Source organism: Pongo pygmaeus, chromosome 11 (assembly GCF_028885625.2).
Source record: "Pongo pygmaeus isolate AG05252 chromosome 11, NHGRI_mPonPyg2-v2.0_pri, whole genome shotgun sequence".
Lineage (NCBI taxonomy): Eukaryota > Metazoa > Chordata > Mammalia > Primates > Hominidae > Pongo > Pongo pygmaeus.
The window spans coordinates 80,188,151-80,204,175 of NC_072384.2; positions in this window are offsets into that span (position 1 = coordinate 80,188,151).

Below are 16,025 nucleotides of genomic sequence, written 5' to 3' on the forward strand. Positions count from 1 at the left end.
TTGTGTATATAAATAGAAAGATGTGTATTATTAAACAACTTTCATGTTAGGCGCTCAAGAAGAAGGTAGCATGGAATCATGAGAATTAAGCATGAAGTCATCTTTTTTATTCCTTCACCCAGGACCAGGTGGGGAGGCAAGAAACACCATCTATACTAGGACATAAATTGTACCTGGAAGCTGGCTCACCATGCATTGGGCTCAATGTGTACCAAGTTACTATACATGGTCCCTTAGGAAACACCTGACCTTCCTGCACTATATTTTCTTGGGAAGACTGCCCAGGTTACAACACCAGTCCTATGGAAGCAACCACAGTATTGCGGCCAGGGTGGAAGATTCTTGTCTGACAGAGGCTGCTTTCCTGAGACCTTTTGGACTAAGAAACTATCCCTGGGCCAGGCACAGTCGCTCACCCCTGTAATTCCAACACTTTGGGAAGCTGAGGTGGGAGGATCACTTGAGGCCAGGAGTTCAAGACCAACCTGGGCAACATAGCAAGACCCTGTCACTACAAAAAGCAAATTAAAATTAGCCGTGCATGGAGATGCATGTCTGTAGTCCCAGCTACTAGTAAGGGGGAGATGGGAGGATCCTTGAGTCCAGGAGTTTAAGGCTGCAGTGAGCCGTGATCACGCCACTGCACTCCAGCTTGGGTGACAGATAGAGACCTCTCTCTCTCTCTCTCTCTCTCTATATATATATATATATATATTTATTTATGTTATGTTTATGTATGTATATTTTTATATATATGTATAAAGATAAAGAAAATTAAACAAAAGAAAAGCAAACTGTCCCTGAGAGGCTTAAAGCAATCAATAAGGAGAAGATTCTGAAGAGATAGACTAGAACCTCAGAATCATTTAATTTGAATAAAAGGAAAGGGACTTAATTCTTTATATTACTCTGATAAGTGGGACATACTGATTAAATTAGAATGGAGGTCTAATAGTGATAATATAAAATTCTATGGGAACATAGGTTCAAGCAATAGCAGTATTAAGGTGATGTTGATAAAATTTTTGGAGTGGTAATTCACTCTTTGTGGAGTAAGAACTGCCACATATTTTAACAACTAATTTATTTGATGTTTTAGGGATATGGGTTATGTCAATTTTTATCATCATATCCAGTGTGCCTTTTCAAATACTGCACCATTTATTTAGAATTTTGTCCCCACTGATCTTCCTGGCAAAAGCCCATTCTTCTTTGAAATCTGGCCCAGGTGTGACCTCTTCCAGGAGTCTTTCACAAATTATGCCAGAAAGAATTAAGTCCTCTTTCTTCTTTATTACTTTGATAAATAATGTGCTTTTTATCATTGCACTTGCTACACCGTATTTTATTTTTCCTGTGAGTTTAAGCTTCTCAGTTATGTTCATGTCAGAATCTTTACTGCCAATCATACTACTTATAGAAGGTGTCTGATAAGTATTTAATGAATGAATAAAAATTCAACAAAAATGTATTGATCATCACTTATATACCAGCTATATAACACCAGCACTGTAGCTACAATAGTGATTAAAAGAGTTATGATCTTTGTCTCCATAGAACTTGCAGTCTCTTGAGCTGTTAGACAAATAAAATGGCAATTACAACCTGTTATGATAAACATATATCTAATTTATATCTGTGGAAGCACATAAGATGAATGTGTCTCCTGTGTCTAAATATTTGAAATTATATGTTTCTATCTTAAAAGTAATGACACATTCAGAAAGCAACTAATATTAAAGTTGAAGGGAAAAATGGCTAGGACTGTAAAATCTGAATATTAAGCTTTATTTTTGAGTGTGTTATTTGTTTATAACATTAACTTTTGAATCCAAGTAAATAAAAATACGTCTTTTTCCATGTGAACTGGACTAATAATTCTTGGGCAATGTAAGACTCACAGAAGCAAGATGCGATAGCTTATCATATAAACCCAAGATGTAACTTAATGTTGTTCAGACATGGTTATTTAGTAATTTTTAAAGACTTTAGGAAAAAATGCAGTTTTTAGGAATGCATTTTTAATTTAAACACTTTAGGAATATAGCAAAGCTCTCTGGGCATATAATGTGACAGTCAGGAGACTTCTACCACAGCCTTTCTTCCCAAAATGTACCAAGAAATTGTACCCCACTGCACCTTAGTTTTCTTATTTCCTTAAATACTTTTGGCATAACCAATTCTATAAGCTGTAGCATAGAGAAATATTTATTTATTAGTCCATCAATAATTATATATACATTTTAAGTTAGGTGTATGTAATAAGGATATCTGTGTGTGTGTGTGTGTGTGTGTGTGTCTCATATACTTCAACACTTTTTGCTACGGGTGCATATAGATATGAATAGAATTCTTTTTAGTCAAAATTACATCTGAGAACACTTCTTAAGAGCAGCAATGGACATGTTGATTATTATTTTTAACTTAGTCTGCTTGATATATATATATATGTATATATGTATATATGCATAGTCTGCTTAATGTGTTATACATCATGACTTGCAAATAGAAATGAAGCTATGAATTGCTACCCTCGGCCAGTGGTGTTTATCAGGAGGTTTTTCAGAGGTAAAAACAATGTGGCTTAATGTATACATGTTTGCATCATTTCAGAATAAGTTCTCTGAATTTGCATAGCCAAATTTTAATCATGATTATTGCTATCTCTAAGTGTTTTTTCTCACATTTGGAGTATATTCAAGATTATATTCAAAATTAGATGATGCATTATATTATAAATATAAAAAAGAAAAGCAATATGACAGGTTGGTGTTTTGATTCTAAATGATACAGCTAATACAGTGAAATATGTTAACAGAAAAAATTCTGAAAAATTAAAGGATTTCAGCTTCTCAAGATTATCTTATTTGTTGTTTCAATTTAAAGTGCATCTTGTACAGGTGTGCTGACATGAATTCTGATTACTTTGTTGACTATAAAAGGAAATATCTAATTTAGATGAACAGTTTCCTGTTAAAAAGGTGAATGTAGAGTATCAGATTGCACATAACACGATCCCATAAGTAACTTACTGTTTTGTCTTCCCTTTTATTGTTTTTTATAACAACTTATTGATAAAATGTAAATGAAGTAATAGAGTACCTGATGCTACTATATTATTTAGAAAATACTAAGCTCTTTTCACTGACAGAGACCACTGAAGTACCTGAATTGTGGCCATAAAGAAATGTGGCTGTTTTTTTTTTCACCTTTAAAAAATGTTCTATATATATAATGAGTATAAATACAGGCTTCTTATATGCATGTAGTGTGTAGTGGTGAAGTTGAGGCTTTTAGCACACCCATCACCCAAACAGTGAACACTGTACCCAATAGATAGTATTTCAACCCTCATCCCCTTCCCAGACTCCCACGTATTGTCTCTAATGCCTATTGTACCACTCCGTATGTCCATGTGTACCTATTATTTACTTTCTGTTTCTAAGTTATTTCAATTAGGATAATGACCTCCACTTCCATCCATGTTGCTGCAAAGGATATGATTTCGTTCTTTGTTATGGCTGAGTAGTATTCCAAGGTGTGTATGTATATACACACATATATATATATACACATATATACACACACACACAAACACATGCAACATTTTCTTTATGCAGTTCTCTGTTAGTGGACATTTAGGTTTATTCCATATATTTGGTATGGTGAATAGAGCTGTGATAAAATATGAGTGCAAGTATCTTTTTGATATAATGATTTATTTCCTTTTGGGTATATACCCAGTAGTGGCAAAGGTGGATTGAATGGTAGTTCTATTTTTAGCTGTGTGAGAAATTTCCATACTGTTTTCCATAAAGGTTGAGCTAATTTACATTCCCACCAACAGCGAATAAGTATTCCCTTTTTTCCACATCCTTGCCAACATCTGTTGGTTTTGGCCTTTTAATAAAAGCCATTCTGAGTGGTATAAAATGTTATCTCATTGTTTTAATTAGCATTTCTCTGATTATTAGTGATGTTGACCATTTTTATTCATGTTTGTTGTATACTTGCATGTCTTCTTTTGAAAAATGTCTGTTCATGTCCTTTGCCAATTTTTTTTAAATGGGGGTATTTTTTTTTCTTGCTGAGCTGCTTGAGTTTCTTATAGATTCTGGATATTGGTCATTTGTCTGATGTGTAGTTTGCAAATATTTTTTCCCATTTTGTAGGTTTCCTGTTTACTATGTTGTTAGTGTCCTTTGCTGTGCAGAAGCTTTTTGGTTTAATTAAGTCCCATTTGCTTATTTTTGTTTTTGTTACATTTGCTGTTGAAGACTTGGTCATAAATTCTTTGCCCAGGCCAATATCCAGAAGAGTTTTCCCTAGGTTTTCTTCTAGGAATTTTATAGTTTCGGGTGTTATGTTTAGATCTTTAATGCATTTTGAGTTAATTTTTGTGTGTTGTGAGAGCTGTGCGTCCAGTTGTTTCATTCTTCTGCATATGGCTAATTTTCCCAGCACCATTTATTGAATAGGGTATCTTTTCTCCAGTTTGTATTTTTGTTGACTTTGTCAAAGATCGTTTGGTTGTAGGTATATGACTTTATTTCTGGGTTCTCTATTCTGTTCCATTAATCTATTGCCTATTTCTATACCAGTACCATACTGTTTTGGTTACTCTAAACTTGTAGTATAAGTTGAAGTTGGGGAATGTGATGCCTCCAACTTTGTTCTTCTTGCTTAGATTGCTTTGGCTATTTCAGTTCTTCTTTTCGTTCCATATAAATTTTAGAATTATTTCTTCTAATTCTGTGAAAAATGATGCTGGTAATATGATAAGGATTGTATTAAACCTGTAGATAGTTTTGGGCAGTATGGTCATTTAAACAATATTGATTATTCCAGTTCATGAGCATAGAATGTATTTCCATTTGTTTATGTGATCTATGATTTCTTTCATTAGTGTTTGTAGTTATCCTTATAGAAAGAACTTTCACCTTGTTGGTTAAATATATTTCCAGATATTTTTGTAGCTATTGTAAATGGTATTGCCTTATTGATTTCATCCTCAGCAAGCTGATGATTGGTGTGTAGAAATGGTATTGATTTCTGTACATTAATTTTGTATCTTGAAACTTTTGCTCAATTAATTTATCGAATCTAAGAGGTTTTCATGTGTGTGAAGTCTTTAGGGTATTCTAGATCTAAGATTCTGTGATCAGTAAACAGGGATAATCTGATTTCCTTTTTTCCATTTTGTATGCTTTTTATTTTTTCTCTTGTATGATTGCCCTGACAAGAATTTCCAGTAATAGTTTGAATAAAAGTGAAGAAAGTGAGCATCTTTGTCTTGTTGCAGTTCTTAGAGGGAATGTTTCCAGTATAATGTTGGCTATGGGTTTGTTGAATATTGCTTTTTTTTTTTTTTTATTATTATTATTATTATACTTTAGGTGATTCCTCAGGGATCTAGAACTAGAAATTCCATTTGACCCAGCCATCTCATTACTGGGTATATACCCAAAGGACTATAAATCATGCTGCTATAAAGACACATGCACACGTATGTTTATTGCGGCATTATTCACAATAGCAAAGACTTGGAACCAACCCAAATGAATATTGCTTTTATCATGCTGAGGAATGTTCCTTCTATGCTAGTTTGTTGAGAATTTTTATAATGAAAGGATGCTGGATTTTATCAAATGCTTTCTTTGTGTCTATTGATTTGATTGTATGGACTTTGTCCTTAGTTCTGTTTATATGATATATCACATTTATTGATTTGCATATGTTAAACCATCCTTGCATACCTGGGATAAATTGCACCTGATCATGGGGTATTATCTTTTTGATGAGCTGCTGGATTTGATTTCCTAGTATTTTGTTTAGGATTTTTTGCATGTAATTTCATCAGGGATATTGTTCTGTAGTTTTGTTTCTTTGCTGTGTCCTTTCTGATTTTGATATTAGGGTGATATTGTTCTCAGAAAATGTGTTAGGGAGAATGCCTTCCTCAATTTTTTGGAATTGTTTCAGGAGGATTCGTGTTAGTTCTTCTTTGTATGTTTGGTAGAATTTGACTGTTCTGGGCCAGAAAGTCCACCTGGTCCTGGGCTTTTTTTTTTTTTTTTTTTTTTTTTTTGAGAGAGAGAGAGATTTTTTATTTCTGATTCACTCTCATTCTTCATTATTGGTCTACTCAGGAATTTTATTTTTTTCTGGCTCAATATCAGGAAGTTTTCTGTTTCCAGGAATTTATCATTTTCCTCTCGATTTTCTAGTTTGTGAGCTTACAGTTGTTCATAATAGTTTCTGATGATCTGTTGCATTTCCGTAGTATTAGTTGTACTGTCTCCTTTTTCACTTATGGTTGTATTTATTAGGATATTCTGTCATGTTTTTGGCTAGTTAGTGATTTATCAATTTTATTTATCTTTTTTCAAAGAAACAACTTTTCATTTTGTTTATCATTTTTAATGGTCCATATTCATTTTGTTCTGCTCTGATCTTTGTTATTGCCTTTGCTCAGCTAATTTGGGGTATGGTTTGTTCTTGTTTTTGTAGTTTCTTGAGATATGATGTTAGGTTGTTTATTTGTGATCTTTCTATTTTTTTAATGTAGGTATTAAATGCTATAAATTTCCCTCTTAGCACTGTCTTTGCTGTCTTTGTCACAGGTTTTGGTATATTGAATTGTGTTTTCATTTTCATTCATTTCAAAAGTTTTAATTTTCATCTTAATTTCTTCATTGTCCCAGTGGTCAGTCAGAAGCGTTCTGTTTAACTTCCATGTATTTGTATAGTTTCTGAAGTTTCTTTTGGTATTGATTTCTAGCTTTATTCCACTATTGTCTGAGAAGATACTTGATATGATTTAAATTATTACAAAATTTGTTAAGACTTGTTTTGTTACCTAATACATGGTCTATCTTGGGAAATGTTCCATCTGCTGATGGAAAGAATGTGTATTCTATAGTTGTTGGGTAGACTGTTCTATAAATGTCCATGAAGTCCATTGGGTATAAAGTCTGATTTAAGTCCAATGTTTCTGTGTTAATTTTCTGCCTTGATGATCTGTCTATTGCTGTTAATGAGGTGTGGAAGTTCCTCAGAATTATTGTACTGCTGTCTATCTCTTTCTTTAGGACTAGGAATATTTATTTTATGAATTTGTGTGTTATGATGCTGGCAGCATATATATTTAGGATTGTTCCTTTGCTGAATTGATACCTTTATCATTACATAATGACCTTCTTTGCCTTTTATTATCGTTTTGATTTAAAATCTGCTTCATACAAATATAGCTATTCTTGGTTGTTTTTGTGGAATAACTTTTATGACGTTTTTACTTTCAGTCTGTATGTGTCTCTATGGGTAAGGTGAGTTTCTTGCAGACAGCATACAGGTGGAGCTGGATCATGGTTTTTTTTTTTAAATTTTATTTATTTATTTACTTTTTTACTTTAAGTCCTGGGGTACACGTGCAAAACGTGCAGGTTTGTTACATAGGTATACACATGCCATGGTGGTTTGCTGCACCCATCAACCCATCATCTACATTACCTATTTCTCCTAACGCTATCCCTCCCCTAGCCCTCCACCTGCCAACAGGCCCTGGTGTGTGACATTCCCCTCCCTGTGTCCATGTGTTCTCATTGGTAAACTCCCACTTGTGAGTGAGAACATGTGACATTTGGTTTCCTGTTCTGGTGTTAGTTTACTGAGAATGATGGTTTCCAGCTTCATCCATGTCCCTGCAACAGACATGAGCTCATCCTTTTTTACGGCTGCATAGTATTCTGTGGGGTATATGTGCCACATTTTCTTTATCTAGTCTATAATTGATGGGCATTTGGGTTGGTTCCAAGTCTTTGCTATTGTGAATAGTGCTGCAATAGACATACATGTGCATGTGTCTTTATAGTAGCATGATTTATAATCCTTTGGGTATATATCCAGTAATGGGATTGCTGGCTCAAATGGTATTTCTGGTTCTAGATCCTTGAGGAATTGCCATACTGTCTTCCACAATGGTTGAACTAATTTACACTCCCACCAACAGTGCAAAAACATTTTTATTTTTCCACATCCTCTTCAGCATCTGTTGTTTTAATGATTGCCGTGCTAACTGGCATGAGATGGTATCTCATTGTGGTTTTGATTTGCATTTTTCTAATGACCAGTGACATTTTTTTTTTTTTAAGTATTTATTGATCATTCTTGGGTGTTTCTCGGAGAGGGGGATATGGCAGGGTCATAGGATAATAGTGGAGAGAAGGTCAGCAGATAAACATATGAGCAAAGGTCTCTGGTTTTCTTAGGCAGAGGTCCCTGCGGCCTTCCGGCCTTCCTCAGTGTTTGTGTCCCTGGGTATTCGAGATTAGGGAGTGGTGATGACTCTTAAGGAGCATGCTGCCTTCAAGCATCTGTTTAACAAAGCACATCTTGCACTGCCCTTAATCCATTTAACCCTGAGTTGACACAGCACATGTTTCAGAGAGCACGGGGCTGGGGGCAAGGCCATAGATCAACAGTATCCCAAGGCAGAGGAATTTCTCCTAGTACAGAACAAAATGGAGTCTCCTGTGCCTACTTCTTTCTACACAGACACAGTAACAATCTGATCTCTCTTTCTTTTCCCCACATTTCCCCCTTTTCTTTTCAACAAAACCGCCATCATCATCATGGCCCGTTCTGGATGGTTGCTGTCTCTTCGGAGCTGTTGGGTACACCTCCCAGACGGGGCGGCCGGGCAGAGGTGCTCCTCACATCCCAGACGATGGGCGGCCGGACAGAGGCGCTCCTCACCTCCCAGACGGGGCGGCCAGGCAGAGGCGCTCCTCACCTCCCAGATGGGGCGGTCGGGCAGAGGTGCTCCTCACTTCCTCCCAGACAGGGCAGATGGGCAGAGGCGCTCCTCACTTCCTCCCAGACGGGGTGGTGGCCGGGCAGAGGCGCTCCTCACTTCCCAGACGGGGCGGCCGGGCAGACGCACTCCTCACTTCCCAGACGGGGCGGCCGGGCAGAGGCGCTCCTCACTTCCCAGACGGGGTTGCCGGGCAGAGGCGCCCCTCACTTTTTCCAAGACGGGGTCGCGGCCAGGCAGAGGCGCTCCTCACCTCCCAGATGGGGCGGCTGGGCTGAGGCGCTTCTCACCTCCCAGACAGGGAGGCCGGGCAGAGGCGCTCCTCACTTCCCAGACTGGGCGGCCGGGCAGAGGTGCTCCTCACTTCCTCCCCGACGGGGTGGCGGCTGGGCAGAGGCGCTCCTCACCTCCTAGATGGGGCGGCCGGGCAGAGGCGCTCCTCACTTCCTCCCAGACGGGGCAGCCGGGCAGAGGCGCTCCTCACTTCCTCCCAGACGGGGCGGTGGCCGGGCAGAGGCGCTCCTCACTTCCTCCCAGACGGGGCAGCTGGGCAGAGGCGCTCCTCACTTCCTCCCAGAGGGGGTGGCAGCCGGGCAGAGGCGCTCCTCACCTCCCAGAGGGGGTGGCGGCCAGGCAAAGGCGCTCCTCACCTCCCAGACAGGGCGGCCGGGCAGAGGCGCTCCTCACCTCCCAGACAGGGCGGCCGGGCAGAGGCGCTCCTCACTTCCGCCAAGATGGGGTGGCGGCCGGGCAGAGGCGCTTCTCACCTCCCAGACGGGGCGGCCGGGCAGAGGCGCTCCTCACTTCCTCCCAGACAGGGTGGCAGCTGGGCAGAGGTGCTCCTCACTCCCCAGACGGGGCGGCCGGGCAGAAGTGCTCCTCGCTTCCTCCCAGACGGGGTGGCGGCTGGGCAGAGGCGCTTGTCACCTCCCAGACGGGGCGGCCGGGCAGAGGCGCTCCTCACATCCCAGATGGGGCGGCCGGGCAGAGGCGCTCCTCACTTCCCAGATGGTGTGGCCGGGCAGAGGCGCTCCTCACTTCCCAGACGGGGCAACCGGGCAGAGGCGCTCCTCACTTCCTCCCAGACAGGGTGGCGGCTGGGCAGAGGTGCTCCTCACCCCCTAGACGGGGCGGCCTGGTAGAGGTGCTCAGACGGGATGGCGGCTGGGCGGAGGTGCTTCTCACCTCCCAGAGGGGGCGGCCGGGCAGAGGCGCTCCTCACTTCCCAGACGGGGTGGCCGGGCAGAGGCGCTCCTCACTTCCTCCCAGAAGGGGTGGCAGCTGGGCAGAGGCGCTCCTCACCCGCCAGACGGGGTGGCCGGGCAGAGACGCTCCTCACTTCCCAGACGGGGCAGCCGGGCAGAGGTGCTCCTCACATCCCAGATGGGGCGGCCAGGCAGAGGCGCTCCTCACTTCCTCCCAGACTGGGTGGCGGCCAGGCAGAGGCGCTCCTCACCTCCCAGACGGGGTGGCCGGGCAGAGGCGCTCCTCACGTCCTCCCAGACGGGGTGGCGGCTGGGCAGAGGCGCTCCTCACCTCCCGGACGGGGCGGCCGGGCAGAGGCGCTCCTCACTTCCCAGAGGATGGGCGGCCGGGCAGAGACGCTCCTCACTTCCTATAGGGGATGGCGGCCAGGCAGAGGCGCTCCTCACTTCCTAGACCGTGCGACCAGGCAGAGGGGCTCCTCACATCCCAGAGGATGGGCACCCAGGCAGAGATGCTCCTCACTTGTAGAGGGGCTGGCGGCCAGGCAGAGGCTGTGATCTTAGCACTTTGGGAGGCCAAGGCAGGCAGGTGGGGGGGTGGAGGTTGCAGCGAGCCGAGATCAGGCCACTGCACTCCAGCCTGGGCAACATTGAGCATTGAGTGAGCGAGACTCCGTCTGCAATCCCAGCACCTCGGGAGGCCGAGGCGGGCAGATCACTCGAGGTCAGCAGCTGGAGACCAGCTCGGTCAACACGGGGAAACCCCGTCTCCACCAAAAATACAAAAACCAGTCAGGCATGGCGGTGCGCGCCTGCAATCCCAGGCACTCGGCAGGCCGAGGCAGGAGAATCGCAGGAGAATCACAGGAGCCCGAGGCAGGGAGGTTGCAGTGAGTGACATCACGGCAGTACAGTCCAGCTTCGGCTACAGAGGGAGACGGAAGAAAGAAGGAGAGGGAGACCGAAGAAAGGAGGGAGACTGAAAGAGGGAGGGGGAGGGGGAGGGGGAGGGGGAGGGGGAGGGAGAGGGCTTTTTTTCATATGTTCGTTGGCTGCATAAATGTCTTCTTTTGGGAAGCGTCTGTTCATATCCTTTGCCCACTTTTTGATGGTTTATTTTTTTTTTTGTAAATTTGTTTAAGTTCTTTGTATATTTTGGATATTAGCCCTTTGTCAGATGGATAGATTGCAAAAATTTTCTCCCATTCTCTAGATTGCCTGTTCACTCATGACAATTTCTTTTGCTGTGCAGAAGTTCTTTAGTTTAATTAGATGCCATTTGTCAGTTTTGGCTTTTGTTGCCATTGCTTTTGGTGTTTTAGTCATGAAGTCTTTGCCCATGCCTGTGTCCTGAACGGTATTGCCTAGGTTTTCTTCTAGGGTTTTTATGGTTTTAGGTCTTACATTTAAGTCTTTAATCCATCCTGAGTTAATTTTTTTGTAAGATGTAAGGAAGGGATCCAGTTTCAGCTTTCTGCATATGTCCAGCCAGTTTTCCCAACACCATTTGTTAAATAGGGAATCCTTTCCCCATTGCTTGTTTGTGTCAGGTTTGTCAAAGATCAGATGGTTGTAGATATGTGGTGTTATCTCTGAGGCCTCTGTTCTGTTCCATTGGTCTATATATCTGTTTTGGTACCAGTACCATGCTGTTTTTGTTACTGTAGCCTTGTAGTATAGTTTGAAGTCATGTAGTGTGATGCCTTCAGCTTTGTTCTTTTTTTCCCTTATTTTTGTCTGAATCGATTATTTTAAAAGATCTGTCTTCAAGTTTTGAGATTCTTTCTTCACTTGGTCTAGTCTATTATTAAAGCTTTGAACATATTTTGTATTTCCTTCAATGATTTTTTGTTCCAGAATTTCTGCTTACTTTTTTAAAAAAATATTTATCTGCTTGAAAAAATTTTTATTCATATCCTGAATTGATTTTCTGATTTCCTTGCATAGCTTTTCAGATTTCTCTTGTATCCCATTGAGCTTCTTTAAAATTAATATTTTGAATAGTTTTCTGTCATTTCTAGGGATGCTTTTTCATTGGAATCTGTTGCTGGGCAACTCTTTTAATCCTTTGGTAGTGTCATATTTCCCTGCTTTTTCATGTTTCCTATGTCTTCCTGTTGTTATCTGTGCATCTGGTGTAGCAATTGGTTGTTCCAATGTTTCAAAATTACTTTTGTAGGGGAGAATTTCTTCCTAAAAATGTATTTGTGCCGTTAGTTAAGTAGGATATTTTGTTTTTGATTTTGGGTGTCTGTGATAGTGTGATCTTTGTATGTTTCTTTGGCAGTACACAATGTCAGTGGTCTTTGTTATTTTCTTGGTGGTTTACAGTAAAGTTATTAGTTGAAGTTGTGGCAAAGTTTTGATGGGGCCTTTGGACAACAACTGAGCTAGTCTTTGGGTTCCAGTTGTGGCATCAGTGGGGCAAACATGCCTTATTTTAGGCCCCGGAGCAGCTTACACTAGTTCTGGTTTCAGTGTGTTGTGGAGGGCTGATTCTTGGGCCTGCTGGTAGCTTGCTTAGAAGCTATAGAGGGAGTAGGGAACCAGGTGTGGGCAGGCTCTGAGGCCCCTTAGCAGCTAGTCTTATGGGGGTGATGGCAGTAGCAGTGATCGAGCAACCCACTGGGGCCCAAGCCTTCTGTGTTGGTGTTCCCGGTAGCTGCAACGAGTTGGGCTGGCTGGCTAGTCTTCATTCCTACTGCCACCTATAGCAGGGTGGTGGGTATTGTACTAAGCGTGTTTAGGAGAGCTTGGTTGTCCCTTCCCTTCCCCAGCTGGGTGGTGGCTGCAGTTGTGACATGTCAAACTCAGCCCAAGAGCAGACTACAGCCCAGTGTTAAACTCACAAAATGGTGCCAGCTGTGGGCTTGTGTCTAGAGGATGCCCCGCCCCTCCAGCAACCCCCACACCCACAGTCAGATGAGCAGCATGGGCATGAAGCTGTTAAGTGTGTGGCCCACTCAAGTCTCAGTATCACAGCAGCCTATAGCAGGGTGGTGTGTACTGTCCTAGGTAAATATAGAAGAGCTTAGTTTCCTTGTCCCTCCTTAGCCAGGTAGTGGCTACAGACACGCCAACTCAAACTTGGTCCAAGGGCAGGGCACAGACCAGCATTAAACTTACAAAATGGTGCAAGCTTTGGTCTTGTGACCAAAGAATGCAAGATCTCTTTCAGGGGAGCAGCATAGGCAAGAAATTGTAGAGAGTGTGGTCTGCTCTAGTCTTGGTTTCACAGCAGCCCAAAGAAAGTAGTGGGTATTGTCCTATGTGTGTGTAAGAGAACATGGTTTTCCTGACTGTTTGACCAGGTGATGGCTGCTTCAGCATTAAACTCTCAAAATGGCTCTTTGGGCCTCCAACCAGGGAGAGCAGGGCCCTTCCCAGGTAAGCAGCATGAGCAAAAAGCTGTGGAAAGTGCAGTATCCTCACATCTCAGTCTCACAGCAGCCCATTGCTGTGGGTATCATCCTAAATGTCCATAGCGGGGCCTGGTTTCCTTGACCCTCTCTGGCTGAGAGGCAGCTGCAGCTATATCAGCCCAACTCAACCTGAGGATGGAACACAGCCCACTCTTAAATTCTCAAAACAGAACCTTGAGGCTGAAGCCAGAGAGGGTGGGGTCCCAGGCAAGCAGTATAAAAAGCTGCAGGGAGTACAGTCCACTCATGTCTCAGTCCCAACAGAAGCTCAGAGCAGTGTGGTAGGGACTTTTCCAAGGGTGCACAGGAATGCTCAGTACCCCCTCTCTCCTCTCTCTCCTTGGAGCAGTGCAGCAACAGCAGCCAGGTCTGTAGATCCCCAGTATCTAGACTCTTTAAATGGCGACTGGCTGAGGCTGCTCTAGTCTTGGATGCCTGTGAGATTCCATGTAGGTTCCCTTTCTGGAGCAACATCTCTGTGCAATCTTTTGAAAGACCCAAGGCCCTAGTGGGTCAAGGGTTTCTCCTGTAGCCAAGATCATAAAAGCCACACCCTAGGGGTTTCTGTCTTACTGTTTTCTTGTGTCCAGGAGGTGTTCCCAGCTCTCAGTCAGTCCTCAGCTGGGCGATCTGCCTTGAACCCTCTCCTTACTTCTGGTGTTTCCTGTCCCTTCTCTGGTGAATCATGGCATTCTCTCCTAGCCAATCTGTTTGAAATATATCTACTTAGTATTCTGGTTCCTTTCTGTGGGAGAGGCATATACTACCTGTGTTTAATCAGTCATCTTCTGATTTTTTTTTGTTATTAAATCACTTAACCTAATGAAGGATCCTTATGTCACACTACTTAACTAGAATGATTTCCATTGCTCAATTTTGAAATTCAAATTTTGAAACTGTCTTCAAAACTATTTTTTTCTATAGTGTATTTTTTAGTTATTTCAATAAGTAGTGACACCAACCATTTTTAATAGATAGTAGAATGTTTAAAAGCTAGCATTTTAGTAAGGTACAGAAGGACTGAAACTCTATAATACTGAATTAGGGTAAGGCAGTGCTGAAGCAACACTACATTCATAAGACTAATCCTACTGTTTCTGATCTAGAAGTACCTTTGTCTCCAATGTGTAGAGAACCGTTTTGGTTTTAGATGCACATAAAAGTCACTTACGGCCAAAGCTGGTGACATTGGGGGTTAAAAACTAAAGATAACAATTTTAATTAAGAAAACAATAGAAATAAAGAAATCCGACAATAATGAGATATTTTGTGTATCTCATTAATTCCCAAATGGGGTTTTAAAAGCACATTAAGCTCTTGACTTTCAGTGGGCCATATGAGAATCTTCAGGTAGGTTGAAGGTGGAGTTGATATAATTCAAAATTGTAGTCAATATTATAATGTAATTTTTATTTGAAAATAAAACATCTGCATTATTGCCGTAATGGAATAGAGAGAGGAGAGTAAAGGTTGTTAATTCTTCTTGGCGAGTAGAAATATTCGAGAGATCCAGTTAAGAAATTATATGCTTTTTTTTTTTGACAAAGTGTCACTCTGTCATGTAGGATGGAGTGCAGTGGCGCAATCTCGGCTCATTGCAACCTCTGCCTCCTGGGTTGAAGCAATTCTCCTGCCTCAGCCTCCTGGGTAGCTGGGACTACAAGTGTGCACCACTGCACCTGGCTAATATTTTGTATTTTTAGTAGAGAAGGGTTTTCATCATGTTATCCAGGCTGGTCTCCAACTTCTGACCTCAGACAATCTGCCCACCTTTGCCTTTCAAAGTGCTGGGATGACAGGCTGCATACTTATATTTAATTGAGGGTCTAACATGTATTTGTTAAATATTTATAATGTGTATTAAGCATATAAAATAAATTTAAGCTGCTTTTCACATTGTATGCAATAAATATAATAAATTACTTATATTTTAGGTTGATCACAGATTTTCTTAAAAACAATTGAAACCACTTAAACTTCTGCTTCAGATATAGAAAATCTCAAGAAAGCATCATTCACAAATTAAAAATGAGAACACACTGGATAATCTACAAAATTACATAGTTTTTAAAGTTTATCGTTTAAAAGAGATATGAGGTTGTGATGGAAACTAATAGATTGAAATTCAGAAAGTAATGAGCTCCTCCTAGGAAAGAAGAGATTCATGATTGCACCCATCCTTGTTAGAGCAATGGGAGGGGACGGCAGCTGCCACAGGTGTGAAAAGAGAAGAATTGACCTTGTGATAATTTTTAAAGGCTGAATGTGGACAGGTTTAGTCACTTAAAAGACCCAGAAGTCTTGAAGAAAATAAAAATATGCATAACTCTTTTCCAAGGACCTTCACTTACTGCTCATGAGAGTAGAGAATTGAGAAAAACACGTTCTAAGGTATAGTGACATCAGACTTGCTTAAGTCTGAAGGAGAACTGAGAGAAACCCAGCATGCACTCCAGGCCATATGATGAGTACCAGATAGTGACTATTTGCACCTTGCATGAGAGCAGAAAAGAAAACGCTTCTGAGATGCAGGTGCATAGGGCCTGCTAATGGCTAAGAAGAGGGCAGAAAACCTGAGACAAATGC